The sequence below is a fragment of the Astatotilapia calliptera genome, chromosome 15 (genome assembly GCF_964374335.1).
Source record: "Astatotilapia calliptera chromosome 15, fAstCal68.1, whole genome shotgun sequence".
NCBI classification, from domain to species: Eukaryota; Metazoa; Chordata; class Actinopteri; order Cichliformes; family Cichlidae; genus Astatotilapia; species Astatotilapia calliptera.
Genome location: NC_137436.1, coordinates 24,583,358 through 24,600,729, shown reverse-complemented (window position 1 = coordinate 24,600,729; position 17,372 = coordinate 24,583,358).

The following is a 17,372-nucleotide window of genomic DNA, read 5'->3' as shown; positions in this document are numbered from 1 at the left end:
AGGTTTTATCCGATACCGGTGCCAAATCGGTACTTTTGAAACGGTGCCGGTGCTTAAACGGTGCTCGAACCGGTGCTTAAAGAATGGAGAACACAAACTTTGTCCAAAAACCTCTCATGTTCAGCTGGGTTTTTTTGTAAAAAGATAACAATGTTAGCCTTTTCTGCAGCTATGGGGCATATATGGTATCACTCTTGGCTGGAAGCAGTGCTTAATCAATGGGAAAAACACAAACTTTGTCCAAAAACCTCATGTTTAACTGTTTTCCACTTTTTCTTTGGTCATTTTAGCCTTTTTGGCCAGGGTGAAGGGAGTATCTGCCATCAAACAAGAAGACAGCCGCATGTAGCTATGATGATGTTTGCTAGTTCACCTTACATGCATTAATGTAATAACGTGGTTAGCCTACTCAACGTAAATTACACACGAACAACATGAAGCTACTCACGCAGAGAAGAACGGCTGCTGCTGCCATCATCATCCGTCATCATTTCTGCTACACTGGCAGGGCTAGGGGCCAGGACTCTATTCTTCGGGTTTTTGGGGGCTGTTGCTCCGGGTCCGATAACTGGCAACCCACCCGACGTGCACGGTGTGAGGTCTCGCAGCAAGCTATCAAATACGGCGCATTTCTCAGCTTTTAAAAAAAACGCTATGCGTCGCCAGCTGTTTAATCGGATTCTTGGTGTTACCTCCTTTGACAGTATCACAGTATCAGCTTAAAGCACTTGTTGCAGGCTGCTGAGTTTGCATATTTTGCTGTGAAGTACAGCCAGACTTTTGACCGCTTCGCCTTGGGCATTTTTAATCTGTAGCTCTGCTCTAACAGAACGTACGTACCTGGCCCCGCCTACTATCCTCGGAAACGTAAAATGATTGGCTAGAAGTGTATCACAGCTCAGGAAAAAAAAGCACCGAAATAAAGCACCGAAATGTGCGCTGCTTTTCGGTCTGGTTACTACCGTTTATGTCAGAACCGGTGCCATCATGGCACCGGACACCGGTACCCATCCCTAGCCACGATCTTCCGTTTTAACATTTTAATTTAAACATATAACTCCTCTCCTTTTAAATGATCATATCTGTCATTAAAATGACTTCATGATTCTAGCTTCTTGGTAACATTTCAGAGATGCAATATCTTCATTATTTATTTTATTTTATTGTCATTGCAGTGAGTTGATCCCCTGGCAGCGATGGATCACGTACTCGTTGTCCTCGTGTTTTTGTCACAACGGGACTGAACGGACTCACGCGCAGGCTCTAGGTCTTGAAAGCACAAGAGTCTTTATTATGATGCACCAGGTGATTATTTACAAAAGTGAGGGGAAAGCCGGGCTCCGGGGGTCCACACACGAACGGGAAAGACACGCACACTCTCCGTCCACTCCTCTTCACACTCCACTCACTCGGGTAACACAAGGGTAGGTCCAGGGAATCTGTACACAGAGACACGAATGGGTAGTTAGGTAAATCGCTATGAAACACTTCTGAAGTCATTGAGCTGGGGTTACACTGACGAGGGTCGGCAACGGTCCAGCGACGAGAAACACAGGGCTGCCGTCTTATAAAGGAGCTGGATCACTCGTGATGAGCCACAGGTGCGTGGGCCAAGGGCAGGAGCCCGCAGGTGAGCTCCGCCCAGGCAGAGGGAGGAGGGAAAGAGGGGAAAGGAGAGAGCAGGAAAAAAATAAAAAAAGGAATACAAAACATATGTAGCCGTACTGAGCCGACCGGGTAGGCACAGGGACCCTGACAGTACCCCCCCCTCAACGGGAGCCACCCGGCGACCCACCGGGCTTACCAGGGTGCCGGCGATGGAAGTCACGGAGCAGGCGCCGACACAAAACAGCCGAGCGAGGCACCCAGGAGCGCTCCTCCGGCCCGTAGCCCTCCCAATCGACCAAATACTGGACCCCCCGCCCCCGGCGCCGAGAGTCCATAATGCGGGAGACCCCATACGCCGGCAGCCCATCAACGATCCGGGCGGGAGGCGGGGGCCCGGAAGGAGGGCACAAAGGACTGGAGAGCACGGGCTTAATCTGGGAGACATGGAAAACGTCGTGGACACGCATGTTGCGCGGAAGGTTCAACCGAACAGACACAGGGTTCACAAGCGCACCGATTTCGAATGGCCCAATAAAAGTAGGAGACAGTTTCTTGGACTCCGCCCGGAGGGGCACATAGCGGGTGGACAGCCATACCTTTTGTCCGACCGCATACTCAGGAGCCGGTGTCCGATGGCGGTCTGCGAGCTGTTTGTTACGTGCCGTCGTCCGGAGGAGGGCAGCTCGGGTGGCTCTCCACACCCGGCGACATCTACGCAGGTGGTGTTGGACGGATGGCACAGAGAGGTCACCCTCAACGGCCGGAAAGAGCGGAGGCTGAAATCCTAATGATGCCTCAAAAGGTGAAACTCCAGTGGCTGAGGAAGTCAGGCAATTGTGGGCGTACTCAATCCATGGCAGCTGGTCACTCCAGGTCGTTTGATTTGTGGACACCACACACCGCAGAGCAGCCTCCAGTTCTTGGTTCGCCCGCTCAGCCTGCCCGTTGGTCTGAGGGTGGAAGCCAGAGGACAGACTAACCTTAGCGCCGAGGGCGGAGCAAAACTCCCTCCAGACCCGTGAAGTGAACTGGGGGCCACGGTCTGACACAATGTCCTCCGGAATTCCATGGAGGCGGAATACATGCGTGGTGAGGAGGTGAGCGGTTTCCAGGGCCGTAGGCAGCTTGGGCAAGGCAACGAAATGGACAGCTTTAGAAAACCTGTCCACAACGGTTAGAATGACTGTGTTACCTTTTGAAGCCGGTAATCCGGTGACGAAATCCAAGGCTATGTGGGACCAAGGCCGTCCCGGAGTGGGCAGCGGTTGTAGCAAACCGGAGGGAGGTTGGTTGGACGACTTGTTACGGGCGCAGGTCGTGCAGGCGGCGACGTATTCCCGTGCATCCCGAGCCAAAGTGGGCCACCAGAAGTAACGCTGGAGGAATCGTATGGTGCGGTGTACTCCCGGGTGACAGATGAACCGGGCGGCGTGTGCCCATTGCAGTACCTGAGAACGAACAGAGGAGGGCACAAACAACTGGCCTGGGGGCCCGGTCCCGGGATCTGGTTCTGTTTTCTGAGCTTCTTTAATCTGAGATTCGATTTCCCAGGTCACCGTGCCGATGGAGCAGGAGGCAGGAAGAATTGGACCTGGCTCGGGTTCCGCTTCAGAGGAGTCATACAGTCGGGAGAGGGCGTCTGGCTTCACATTGCGGCTCCCGGGCCTGTACGTAATTGAAAAGTTGAATCTCATGAAAAAGAGAGCCCACCTCGCTTGCCGGGGATTGAGTCGCTTTGCGGCTCGGAGATACTCAAGGTTTCTGTGGTCTGTCCACACGATGAATGGTTGAGTGGCTCCCTCTAGCCAATGTCTCCATTCCTCCAGTGCTAACTTGATAGCCAGAAGTTCCCGGTCTCCAACATCATAATTGCGCTCTGCTGGGGAGAGACGGTGAGAGAAAAAGGCACATGGGTGGAGCTTACTCTCCCTCTGTTGGGACAACACCGCCCCGACCCCGGAATCCGATGCGTCCACTTCAACGATGAACTGTTGCTGGAGGTCGGGTTGGCAGAGGATAGGTGCTGTAGCGAACCGTTCTTTGAGACGTAGGAAGGCCTCCTGCGCGGATTGGTCCCACTGAAAAGACACTTTAGGAGAAGTGAGTCTGGTTAAAGGCAGAGCGAGTTTACTGAAATCTCGGATGAAGCGGCGGTAGAAGTTGGCAAAGCCTAAAAAGTGCTGGAGCTGTCGACGGTTTGGGGGTTCGGGCCAGGTAAGCACTGTTTGGACCTTCGCCGGGTCGGGTTTCAGATCACCCCGCTCTATTATGTATCCAAGAAAGGCCACGGAGTCCACGTGAAAGTCACACTTTTCGCTTTTCACAAACAGTCTGTTTTCCAGCAAACGCTGCAGAATCTGTCTGACGTGTGTCTCGTGCTCCGCCGCTGTTTTAGAGAAGATAAGGATATCATCCAAGTAGACAAATGCGCACCGATTGATAAAGTCCCGGAGGACGTCATTCACGAGGGCCTGGAAAACTGCTGGGGCGTTAGTCAGCCCAAAGGGCATCACCAGGTACTCAAAATGCCCCAGATGGGTGTTAAAAGCTGTTTTCCATTCGTCGCCTTCCCTGATCCGAACTAGATGGTAGGCATTGCGGAGGTCTAATTTACTGAAGATCGTTGTCTCGTGCAGAAGTTCAAAAGCCGAGGAAAGGAGCGGTAGGGGGTATTTGTTCTTAACCGTAATGTTATTAAGGCCGCGGTAATCAATGCAAGGCCGGAGAGACTTGTCCTTCTTTTCTACAAAGAAGAAGCCGGCTGCCACAGGGGAAGAGGACGGCCGGATTATGCCTGCTGCCAGTGAGTCCGTGATGTATTTCTCCATAGACGCTCTCTCAGGTTGGGAGAGACTATAAAGGCGACAGGTGGGGAGTGTGGCGCCTGGGAGAAGATCAATGGCGCAGTCATACGGCCGATGAGGTGGTAACGATTGTGCATGATCTTTACGAAAAACTTCAGCCAAGTCGTGATACACAGGTGGAACAGAGGTGAGATCCGGAGGCTCAGACAGGTTATTTAGAGGAGACGCGGAGGGCGGAGTTGCAGCCCGGAGGCAATTCATGTGACAATCCACTCCCCAGCCCACCACGCATTCAGATTTCCAGTCGATATGAGGGTTATGCTGTCGCAACCAGGGGTGACCTAAGACAAGCGGTGTTTGAGGAGCTTTAAACACGAATAGGCTTAGAACCTCGGTGTGGTTGCCGGAGAGTGTGAGTGACACGGGCTCTGAGACATGGGTTATATCAGGCAGCCGCTGCCCAGATAAGGCGGTGACATGTAAACGATGAGGTAGAGGGTCAGACCCAACCCCTAATTTTTCCGCGAGGGCTGAATCGATAAAGCTCTGTTCCGCGCCAGAGTCAGTTAACGCCATCACAGAATGGGTTTTTGTGTGAACTGTTAACTTGGCCGGTAACATTAAGCGCGGAAGGGAGCTTTTACTAGACAGGTCGCCCACCAGTACTCCCTTAACTACGGGCGGGCGCCCCCTTTTGGTCGAGATGGACAGGTGGCAATGAAGTGGCCCTTACGGCCGCAGTACAGGCACTCACCAGAGACCATGCGTTGCTGACGTTCCGCGGGTGTTAGCCGTGAGCGACCCAGCTGCATGGGCCGCTCGCCTTCCTCGCTTAGCTCGCCACTGTGGGCAGCACTGGGTTTAGCCCTCCATTCCCCCGCTGGTGGGCCCAAGAGCGCCCGTGGCTCCTGAAAGGCCCGCCCCCGGAGGTCTCTGCGAGCCTGAAGGCGATCATCTAACTTAATGCACAGAGTCATTAGAGAGTCAAGAGAGGCAGGCAGGTCATGCATTATTAGTTCGCCTTTTAATTCATCACAGATGTTATTAAGCAAGGCACTCTTTAGCACCTCCTGCCCCCACCCCGTTTGCTCAGCCAAAACCCAGAAATTGACAGAATAATCCGACATCCTGCGTCTACCTTGTTTAAGATTTAACAGGCGTTGAGCAGCGGCGGCAGCCTCGGATCCTTTGTCAAAAACGCTCTTAAATTTAGACAAAAACTCGGGGTAGGAGATGTCGGGGTGGGATCGTAGCACTGCCTGGGCCCACTGTAGAGCGCGATCACGTAACAGTTGCACAAAGAAGGAAATCTTATCTCCATCGCCAGGGTACCAGTGAATTTGCTGACGAAAAAAATAAGTGAGTTGTGTGAGAAATCCTGCACACTTATCCAACTCACCATGAAACAGTTCAGGAGAGGGAGGCTGATGCCCGACGACCACAAGTGTAGTTTGGGCCGCGCTTGCGGGCTGAGACGCGCTCGCACCCGGGATGGGTTCGTCTGCCGGAGAGGCTGGCGGGGGCGGAGAGTCAGTCAACGGGGTCCGCTGGGCGAGAGCCAGAGACAAAGCGGCAACGTCTCCACTGAGCCGCATCAACATATGCTCGTGTCGCTGCAACAGCTCATTCAACGAGACCGGGGCTGGGGCGGGTGACGCCGAGCCTGCTGAGTCCATTGTGGCTGGACCGTTCTGTCACAACGGGACTGAACGGACTCACGCGCAGGCTCTAGGTCTTGAAAGCACAAGAGTCTTTATTATGATGCACCAGGTGATTATTTACAAAAGTGAGGGGAAAACCGGGCTCCGGGGGTCCACACACGAACGGGAAAGACACGCACACTCTCCGTCCACTCCTCTTCACACTCCACTCACTCGGGTAACACAGGGGTAGGTCCAGGGAATCTGTACACAGAGACACGAATGGGTAGTTAGGTAAATCGCTATGAAACACTTCTGAAGTCATTGAGCTGGGGTTACACTGACGAGGGTCGGCAACGGTCCAGCGACGAGAAACACAGGGCTGCCGTCTTATAAAGGAGCTGGATCACTCGTGATGAGCCACAGGTGCGTGGGCCAAGGGCAGGAGCCCGCAGGTGAGCTCCGCCCAGGCAGAGGGAGGAGGGAAAGAGGGGAAAGGAGAGAGCAGGAAAAAAATAAAAAAAGGAATACAAAACATATGTAGCCGTACTGAGCCGACCGGGTAGGCACAAGGACCCTGACAGTTTTCTTCTTTTTCTTGTAGACTGTTAAATCTGTTTTTCCATATTAACTTTGAAGTGAAGTCACAGTGAGACTTCACTTCACAGTCCGTGTGAAATAAAATGTGGAAATTATTTCAGCCTGAGTGTGCCTATTAAATATTTTTTAAATGGTCGTCACTCCCGTGGAGTCAGTTTCGTTCTCACCTCCGGTTTTATTTTCTTTCTTCATGCTGGAGTTTTTTTTGTGACTGTCTGCTCTGCCTCTTTAGTTTCACCTGTGTTTGATTGGAATCAGGCCCTCGGAGCATAAAGCCTCCCCCTCTGTAGCCTTTCTCTGTTTGTTCCTGTTATGGTTTAATCAACCTCTTAGATGGCTGCCATAGCATGTCTTTGTCCATTGGGCCCTCATGAGTGCTTTTCCTCACTGACTAACCCTTAAGCTGTGTTGTTCTAGGACAGGGGTAGGCAACTCCAGGCCTCAAGTGCCAGTGTCCTGCAGGTTTTAGACATCACCCTGTGTCAACACACCTCAATCAAATCATTAGTTCATTCCCAGGCCTCTGGAGAACTTCAAGACATGTTGAGGAGGTAATTTAGCCATTTAAATCAGCTGTGTTGGATCAAGGACACATCTAAAACCTGCAGGACACCGGCACTCGAGGCCTGGAGTTGCCTACCCCTGTTCTAGGATATATTAAGCTGTCATTCCCGAAAGAACAGCAAATAAATGCTTGAGAAACACTGAAGGCACTTTATGAACAGAAAGTCAGGAAATATGGAGGAAGAAATGACAGTGGGACAAGATACAGAGTGACTGTTGGAGTTGTATATTTAAAAAAGCCAATTAACAAATGTGCCTCTTCTCAAAACCATGCAAAGACATAATTCATCTGTGTTCTTAGGAAAAAAGTTTACTGTGTGGTACCATCTGTGTATTTCATTATGGAATAAAGATGGTTAAATGAGCATGTGCGAGCAAAGACAATATTAAACTTTAACCTGTAGGTCTCTTAATCATGGCATTTTTTCCGGCTGATTGATATTCGGAGTTTAAGATCAAGAAGCTCTCTCACAAGCTCTACTCTTGTCCCCTGATCTAATATTGCTAAACATTATAGTTTCACATCCGATATTTCAGTAATGCTGACGATGAGCATACAGCTTCCAGTGGCGTTGGAAAAACTGCAGCGTATGGGGAAACGGTAGTACCAAGCGAGCCAATCAGTTGTTGCCGGCTGCATTTGCATGACGTAATTGCATCTCAAGGGAGGTGCGCATGAGGTCACGGTGTAGTGTTTCAGAAGGAATTTGTGGTTACAATTACATATGGTATGAACTTGCCACAAAAGCATAAGTCCCAGTGAAACATTTGACTGTTGCAGTGAAGAGAAAGAAAGAAAAGTAATGATGGGGAACTAGACAGCAGCTGGATTATAGCATGGTTTATACTGAATATAACTACCTAACCTGATTCTGATTTATCTTTCTCTCCTCTTCTGCTTGTAAAGCATCTCTTCCTTCTCCGTTACAAATGCCACCTTCTGTGTTTTAAACACTTACTGTAGTTTACAGATGATGTTTAAATATTTCTGGTAGGTCTGTCACTTACAGTTGAATTCTTATGAAATTTGGGATATTGAAAAAACAAACCTGACCATAAGTTATACTGCCAGTAGTATTTGGTTTCATTCACCCGTTGTCGTCTCATTAGAAGGGAAGGGTTGATGTTGAAAAGTCAACATCAACCCCCAGAGTGACAGCTTATGTTTCCAAAAACATTGGAGATGGATATTTATCTGTTTTCTTAACCCACCTCTGTGGTTTAAAGTAATTTTAACTTAAGGGGGTAAAAAACAAAGAATTTTCGGGCAGTACTTTAAAAAAATAAAAATTAAATAAAAATTACCGTATTTCCCGGACTACAAAGCGCACCTAAATATTAGCCGCACAAGCTAAAATCAGGGGAAAATCCTGTTTTGTACATACATTAGCCGCACCTGACCAAAAGCCGCAGGTGTTTCAACGTTGACTTATCATATGTAAGAGAATATGCACAAAGGGAATTGTCAGGAAAGAGATGGCTGTTTGGAGACATCACTTTTATTAATATTTTGAAAAACAAGTTATGGGTACATATTTGCACATGTAGTACATAACAGTAGCCTACAGCACACCAGAAAAATAGATTCAGACTACCTTTTAAGCTCAGGTGCAGTGACACAGCTTTAACAAGAAGAAAAGTCAGTCATTCACCAGCATCTTTCTCTTCTTCCTGCGCACTAAAACCACCAAAGTCCTCTTCTCCAGTGTCGGATACAAACAGGCTCAGGATGGCTTCGTCATCCACTCTTCTTCTCTCCTTCGTTGTCACTTTCAAAACCAAAGAAATCCTCATTGTCAGTGTCAGAGTCGAACACCCTCAGAAGGGCCGTGGCGGTGTCCTCCTCTCCATCATGCAGCAGTCCAGCCCTTCAAAATCCGTTGGTGATCGTGGATGTTTTCACACTTTTCCACGCTGTCAGAATCCACCGGTGGAGTTGGGCATAACTTGCTTTTTGGGCATAACTTGCAAGTTTATCGCCGCTCATCATCCACGCCTCCCGCTGAATGCGTAGCGCTACTTTGAAGTTTGTTTTTCGCGCTACTTCGTACGGCACTACGTTGCCTGGCGGACGGACATGTGACTAACATACCACTCTTGAACCCCGATCCTTCCGCCAGGCAACGTAGTGCCGTACAACAGCGGAACACACAAAACAAATCGTCTTACGATATGACAAAAATCACGGACAATCCATAGAAAAGCCGCACCTGACTAAAAGCCGCAGGGTTCAAAGCTTGTGCAAAAAGTAGCGGCTTATAGCCCGACATTTACGGTAAATAAATGTTTTTACCAGAGCAGTGGCTCGTCACTGGGATAGAAGCATATTGGGGTAGATAACACACTAACTACTTCAACTGAGAATACTATTGCAAGGTTGGCCTTGCATTATGTTCATGCCGGTGCAATGAATCCCTCTGTGTACAGTTCCTACTGCAGTCTGTTACTTATTAATATAAGCTTGGCTGGTTGCCTGTCTGTGTTCACCCTGCAACAGACAGAGGACCTGCCCAGGGTGTACCCTGCCTCCAGAAAAAAAAACCCTGCCATCTTATTGTTCTAAGCCCACAGCAAAAAAAAAAAAAAAGTCTTTGACTACCTGGCGAGACACAGCATGTCAAAGTGGCTTTTCAAGAACACTGGGGGAAAATTAGTTTTGACACAAATGTTTAATGGACTCGAAACAAAGTAATCAACTGTTTTTCATTTCTGGTACCAAACTTTAAGAACAGAGGGTCCCTGCACCATTTGCTGATATATTTCTTCTATGGATGTCTGCAGTATAACACAAAATATCTACAGTCGTTCATCACGGGAGATCATACACAGCAGGTCAAACTTGAGTAAATGGTATCCCTCTTGGTTGGGCCGAGTTTTCACTTAAAACAGTGCATTCACCAGTGATCAGACTGAACTCTTAATGATTTGTGACAAGGATGACCTCCACCAAGAGGGCACACATGGTTGCATGGGCCATATCCCTCAGAGGTTCATATTTGTTTCTCCAGACTAAATCAACCTCTGATTTGTGGGAGTGATCTAACTCGTCTTCATTCATGTCAGCAAAGCTGAGCTGAAGGTTTTTGTCTTTTCCCCACAGCAACTTAAAAATGGCATGGCAGCTGCATTCATTGGTTTGAGGTGTCACAGGGTCAGCCTCTTGTCTTTTTGAGGCTATTCAACATAGATGCTTCAGAAGTAACAGTCCACACTTGATTCATCACTTACAAAAAAATTCTCAAATTTGTTTGTTGTAATGGAGAGAGATTGACAGAATATATAAAATCAATACCAATGTACAATAGTGCAGTTCCAAGAAATGGATATAATAAATGGAGCCACTTGAGTTTTTTTTTTTTTTTTACATGGACAGACAAGCAATGACCACAGCAGACCTAGGTGTCCGTTTTTTGGACACCTAGTCAGGTGTCCAAAAAAAGGTTTGCTCGTCTGAGTGGAACTGCAGGTGGATGCCTCATTGCTGGTATCGGCAGTCTAAGATTGCAGTGGTTCAACATCTTTCCCCCACACTAACTCAAGCGACATGGAGCTCCGCAGAGACAGACTACCCCTCCACCATGCCGGTGTGTCGCGATTGCTGTCATCACTCCAGGGTTCCAGTGGTGATGGCTGTTTGGCCAGGATGCATATACTCACCATGCATCTTACCAAGCTGACTTTTTTTTCTCTTTAATAAAAATTGACATGTGAGTGGTCTCCAACAGCCGTATCTTACTGACTGAAATAATAACGGGAAATATTCAACAGAAAACATCTGAATCTTTATTGGGGATACTTTCACTGCTTCTGCACATCAGTGAGTCCCTTAACAGTAAATCAAAATGGACTTATTTTCACTGGACCTCAGCAGAGAAGAGAGGGCCATCCTTTTATCCAAGAGGCCCATTCATTTAAATAAGTAAATGTTTCCAGTGACATGGTGTCCAGTTTGGAAGCGCACAGTGTAAATTTCAGTGATCAGTGTCACTCACTGATTCAAGACGAACCAGCTGCAGACTTGTTGGCACGCAGTCTCATTATTTCCACTTTTAACTCGTCCTCAGCAAAGCAAATTTGACGTACAACAGCCAAAGAAGCTCAGATTTAAGCATAATGAGCTTGTTGCTCTTGCTGAGGTGCCAGACATATGTACAAAGATCATAAATCATCACTGGACTGTGTGGATAAACATTAAAAAGTGATTGTATGTATTGTACCCTCACACACAGTGATCACATGTCCAACAGCTGGAAACACTTTGTGCTCCAAAGCTTAAATTCATTTGTACAAATCCTCATTTTATTCTCATTTAAAAAAGACAGCCCTTGAGTCCGTCTCCAGTCAGTCCCCAAAGACTAACACGTTAAAATGTCCAAGTTTACACCAGAAATAAACATGTTTGAAGCCTGCTAATAAAGCTGTTTTAACCTCCTATAGATTATTTGACCCTTCATATCACCTGAATGGGATAATTCAAGCACCTGTTTGAATTAAATCTTAACATTATGGGTTGTTGTCAAGTTGCCAGGTTTTGGGTACCCATAGTTGTCTGCAAGGCCTCACCCTAGCTAACTGGACTCTCAAGGGCAAGAAGACATTTTGCCACGCCCACATGCCTTGTCAATTAAAATATGAGAGATGTTAAAATGTCTGAGGTGTTTTTCAAAGAACACAAATGTTAGTATGAATACTGGCTCTAAATATCTGATTGTTCCCTTTAACTCTCATGGCTGCAATCTGAAGTACTTACTGGTTCAGCTGAGGGAAGTTCCTTTCATCGCGGCTCCTCATTGTGGTGGAGCCACACGCTAGTTTATGTCTACACTGCAGCTCAAGCAAAAAAAAATTCAGTCAACCACAGCAAAGCAATTCAAGCTCAATTTAACTTACTTTTCTCCAATTGTCATTTCACCTCACCCTCTCTGTTGTGGTAAGCCCCACCCACTGGGGGGTGTCACGGTACCTTGGAGCAAATAAACAGCTTGAGTCAGAGTTGGACAAAAGTTGTGAGCGCACATACAGAATAGATGCATTGGGGTATGCATGCACACATCCTGAGTAAGAGCCAGTATTGTGTTGAGGGGAAAATTTGGGCCAGTGAAAGTCAAATGCATCATGCGTCTATTTAATAAACCATCAACCATACAAACCTCACAGTGAGACTGGTTTGTTGAAAGGATGTCACTGTTGGTGTGCAGAAACCACCTCTCTGGAGAAGTGGGACTAATCTGCATCAACCACCCACAAAACTGAGCTGCTACTAAAATCAAAGCCAAATAACGATCACGTTTAGTAGTACAATTTCAAAGAGGAAAATCCAAATTATAAAATGTCATTTCCAGTGACAACTCAATCTTCAAATTTTCATAAACATCTGACATTAACATGCTGCTGAAAAGCGCTCTTCTGGTCAAACCACTTGAAGGCGAAAAGAGTTCCTTCAATCCTTTTGGGAAACATAGGAGTCCACAAACTCAACCATTAGAATCAAAGAGAGGCTGAACATATTTACAGGCATCACATCTCAAAATGTTAAGAGCTTCTCCATCCACCTCAATTTGTCTCTCCCTGACAAGCTGTTATGGATATGTGTTTGTGAGTGCTGCCGCTGCACAGGTGGTGCAGTCCGAGTCAGCACGGGTCATGCGGTGATGCTCTTAGATGGTGCCGAATGAACAACTCTGCTTATTTACACATCAGATAAACAAAGTGTTAACATGGTGAACTAAAAAACACCAAAAAAGTCAGGTAGGGAAGCTCGGCAACTGTTTATGCTCTGAAATGATATGATAAGCTAGAAGTAGTATTTGCATGACTGCACAGTGTGCAGCTGTGGGGTTATGTTCATGCTTGATTTGGCTGTTTGATCTGTCAAAACAACATCAGTCATGTTAATTTTTGTCAGTTAATATCAATATCTGCTCATGCAGTGTAATCCATCAGCCTGGCAATAAATCACGATTTTCCTGAAGGTAAAAATGTTCAGTTGATGTTGAAAACTGTATCATAGAGAGAACGCTCTGGTCAGTTTGTGACGTGAGTATTGATCATGTTTACACTGCGCTAATTGGGAGGATTTTTCCTGGCTCAGAATGCGATCTCACGGGTCTGGTCCTTGTAAAATGAACGCAATCAGTCATTTTGATGAATTATGTATTCTTCCGTTACTTCTGACTATTTGTTAAACAAAATACATTTTATGTCTGCGTAAGTCAGCATTACATGGTTGGGGTTTTTTGGTTTTTCTTTGGCTTCAAGCTAAAACCAACAATTCTTTGCATGAAAATTGATGATTGACACAAATGATGAACTTGAAACCAACTCTGACCTCCATCCTCAGAAACGGCCGTCTATCATAGTCTTGATGCCGACTTGTATCAGATATGCTTACTACAAAAAAGCAGGGTTAATGTATGCCTACCAGGAGGAAATTGGTGCTGTTTTAGCTGTTGTTGGTACATGATGGGGTGCCATTCAAAATCAGTTGTTTCACTGTTATCCCCAGAGCAAAATACAAGGAGCCTAATTCTTAGTCCAGTCCCTTTAAAGGCAGTACACACAATCCTCAAATCTCCAGGAAGCAACCAATCCAGGTCATAGTGAAGATGCCTCTCTTTACCTCGGTTCTCCCAGAGTCAAACATTTAATATTCCAGCCAGTAGACTCAAAGTACTCAAAACTTACTGAAAGTAAAGATACTCTAGAGTAGGTGGTCAGAAAGACTCATGACCTAGACTCATGACCAATACCTGGATAAGTTGCGGATTTATGGATGGATGTATTCTTAACGAGGAAGACTGCTAAATCTGCAAAATGAGATGGCAAAAATCACCAAGAGCAGATGGCCAATGTCTCTGTACAATCACTCAACCCTGGGAATAGAAATATTGCTTTTGACTATGAGCTTTTTAGACACCTAATCAGTACTGCAGTACAGACTGCCTGATTACTTTTACCACATCAAATAAAACTTTAAGATTGATCTGGTAAATGTGAAGCTTATATTACATATATTTATTTACTTTGGACAAAATTAGAACAACATATCATTCAAGCACAGACGGTACGATCACTGAAAGGATTATATTACAGTATGAAGTCAGAAAGAGGTCCTTGTGAGTGGCATCTGTGGGTACATTACTGCAGAAGGGAAAGGATGTAACATATCCTCAGATTTATTTTTCGCTCCTGCTGGAGAAAAGAGTAGTTTGGCCAGATGGTCACAACCTGCCATTGTGCAAATTTCCTGAATTATTATAATCTATTTAGTTCACTCACCACTTTTTAGTTAAACTGGAACAACATAGTGAGGGCCTCCCAGAAGTTTGACCTTTCAGAAGAGCCTCGAGGTTTACATAAAAAAGGACCTAAGCACATCCTCATGATGTAATGGGCAAAAGGGATGGATTTAATATCAACACCTTTTCTTTTTTCAAACTATTAATTGCATCTAATTTTAGTTCAGATTAAAGCAGATTAAAGAGCCACTTTTAGTGAGCATTGTGTCAGCTGCAGGTCTATTTTATGACTGCAATAACAAAGACAAGGAGGCGCCTGAATGCAACCTATCATCATGGAGACACTGATCAATTAAGGCCAAGAAGAGCAACATCTGGCATTTACTGCATCCAAACAGCTGTGTTTGTCCCACTTGTATTAAAACTCACCAGCAATGAAGCTTTTCAGACTAATCTGACTCTGCAGTCATCTTTGCTTTAATCAAGTGCAAGCTTGTGTCCTCCGTGAACAGAATGATAAATACTTGAGAGTAAACTCTGAAAGTGTACAGAGATGATGAAACTAAATAAAAGTTTAACATTTTCAGAGCCAATGTTGCTGCCATGATTTTTGTTTTCGCTGACAATAATATTGTCTCTTTACATGTGACGTTTTTATGTGCCAGAAGTGAAAAATGTGGTTTGGCAAAAGTTGTCCTAATTTTCCAGGCTGGTCTCTTGACATTAATCTTTTCTTGACTGATGCACCTGCAGTTTGGACATCCAGTCAGTGATTTATTCTCTTGAGGAGTCGGTTGCCTTCAATTGGCTTGCATATCCACTGCTGATTGCTGAATTCTTTAGTGCTGATGATATTCCTGATAGCTGGCGCTGAACCTGATATGACCCACCTTTTTGTAACAGTGTGGTTTTAGTTGTACATGTTTACATCAGTTTCTCTTGTATTGTTGGTGGAGATTTAGACTTGTAGAGTTTCCAGCCCAAGGCAGAGACATAAAAACTGTTTGCATAAGCACGGATAACAAGAAGTTTGCATTACGGAAGGATTTAAATCCCAGATGTAGTTATAAAGAAGACAGGCATTCTTGTTCTCAGCATTTTGAAGAATTTCCAACTGGTATACATCAAATTACTGAGAGGTGAATAACACTGACATGTTTTTGCAGTGGGGGTTTTCTCCACCTATGTGTTGGGTGGATTCATGTGGATGCTATCTCTCCCCAAACTACGACCATCTTGACATGTACATGCCCATCTCTATATCCATGGGTGTAGCCATGTTTTGAAGACCAGAAAGCCAATGGTGACTGGCTATCAGGAAATGAAGGCTTGGCTTTCAAAATGGTCTATGCTTTACTTAGGGGGCAGCTTCAGAACTACTCCATCTTTTGATTTTGATTTAATGTTTTAGTTTATAAAATCTGAAAGCCAGAACATAAAATAACATCTTCACATCATTATCTTTGCTTTTTGGAAAGAAAATCAGATTACAAGCATGTAAAACAAAACGGCAGCAAGGCCTCACACTTGAGAACACAGAGATGTCAGGCATTTTTTTTCCTCTTGATGAATGAATTAAACAATGAATCAATTACAGAAATTGCAGCCAGGGTGCGTGATTGATCACCTGATTGCATCACTGTTTTCCAAGCTCTAGCATGCCAAAACACAAGAACTAGGAAATGTTATCTGCAGCACACTGACTGGGATTTGCCAGAATTGGTTACAGGAAGTTAACACCAGTGTGTACTGCCCTTATCAGATGTGACCACTGCAGTTCCTTGATGCAGCTGCAGCATGAGGAGGTTTTGAGCTGCTGCCTCTGTCAGCTCCATCCAGAGACGCAACAGCCGGCTTCTCCTGGGAGGTCAGCCTGGGAGGTTTCCCTTTGGCAGCAGGTTCATGAGAGGAAGTGGGGATGAGAGACAGTCTGTGTTTTTTTGTTTTGTTTAGTTTTTTTCCCTCATACTACACATGGCAACTAAATCTTCACAATCACTGAGAGCGTGCTCAAGAGTTGAGAGTTTAACACAATAAACCCTTGAGTGTTCAAGCACTGACACAATCCAGCACGTCCGGATTGTTTGAGATAATATCTACCAGCCCTGGGGTCTCAGTCTGTGGCTTGGTCAGCAGTGAATCATTGCCATTAGCTCAAAGAAGCTCATTAATCACATAAATTAGTCTTGTGAAAGGTCATGCCATTCAAGCGGACAGAGGTGACCACAGGTGAGTGAAAACAAAACCTCAGACAGGTCGCTATTCATTCAAATGTACAGCATGGGACGAAGAGGGCAGGCATCTTAGGGGAAATAACAGAAATCTAAACTGATTGCATACAATGACTGCTGTGGTCTCAGCTTCAGGCTGATGGATTGGTTGATTTTCACCCGAACAAATTTTCATTGGATAACTTATATTTAACTCTGACTCAAAACCACAAACTGCATATAAAACACTGGCATAGCCTCTGTGATGTTACCTACTTGGGGATTTCTTAACTTCCGTGAAACCAGGTATGAGTGAGGAGAGGATCCTTTTTAACTCCCTACCTCCTATGTCTGTGATGTTCCATCAGGGCAAGCTAGGCAAGCACTGCTTGCCTAGTCAAATCTAAAACACAGACATTAATTAAAATAAACCAGAGTGAAAGCAAGCAAACTGTTATGAAGCTTCTTGCCCATTTGTGTCCATCCTTAGATCAATTACAAGCTACACTTTGTGGAAACACAACTAGTGTGAGGAGTTTGAAAAAGTTTTTAATAACTTCTAATAAAGTGTAATAAAATACTTAAATAAATTGATATTGATAGTTAATCACCACTAAGCACTAATTAGCAGATAAGTGCATTGTGCTTTTGCAGACTTAGTTTAGGGATGCAGCTTGATAACAATGTTAGCTAGCATTACCTGATGAC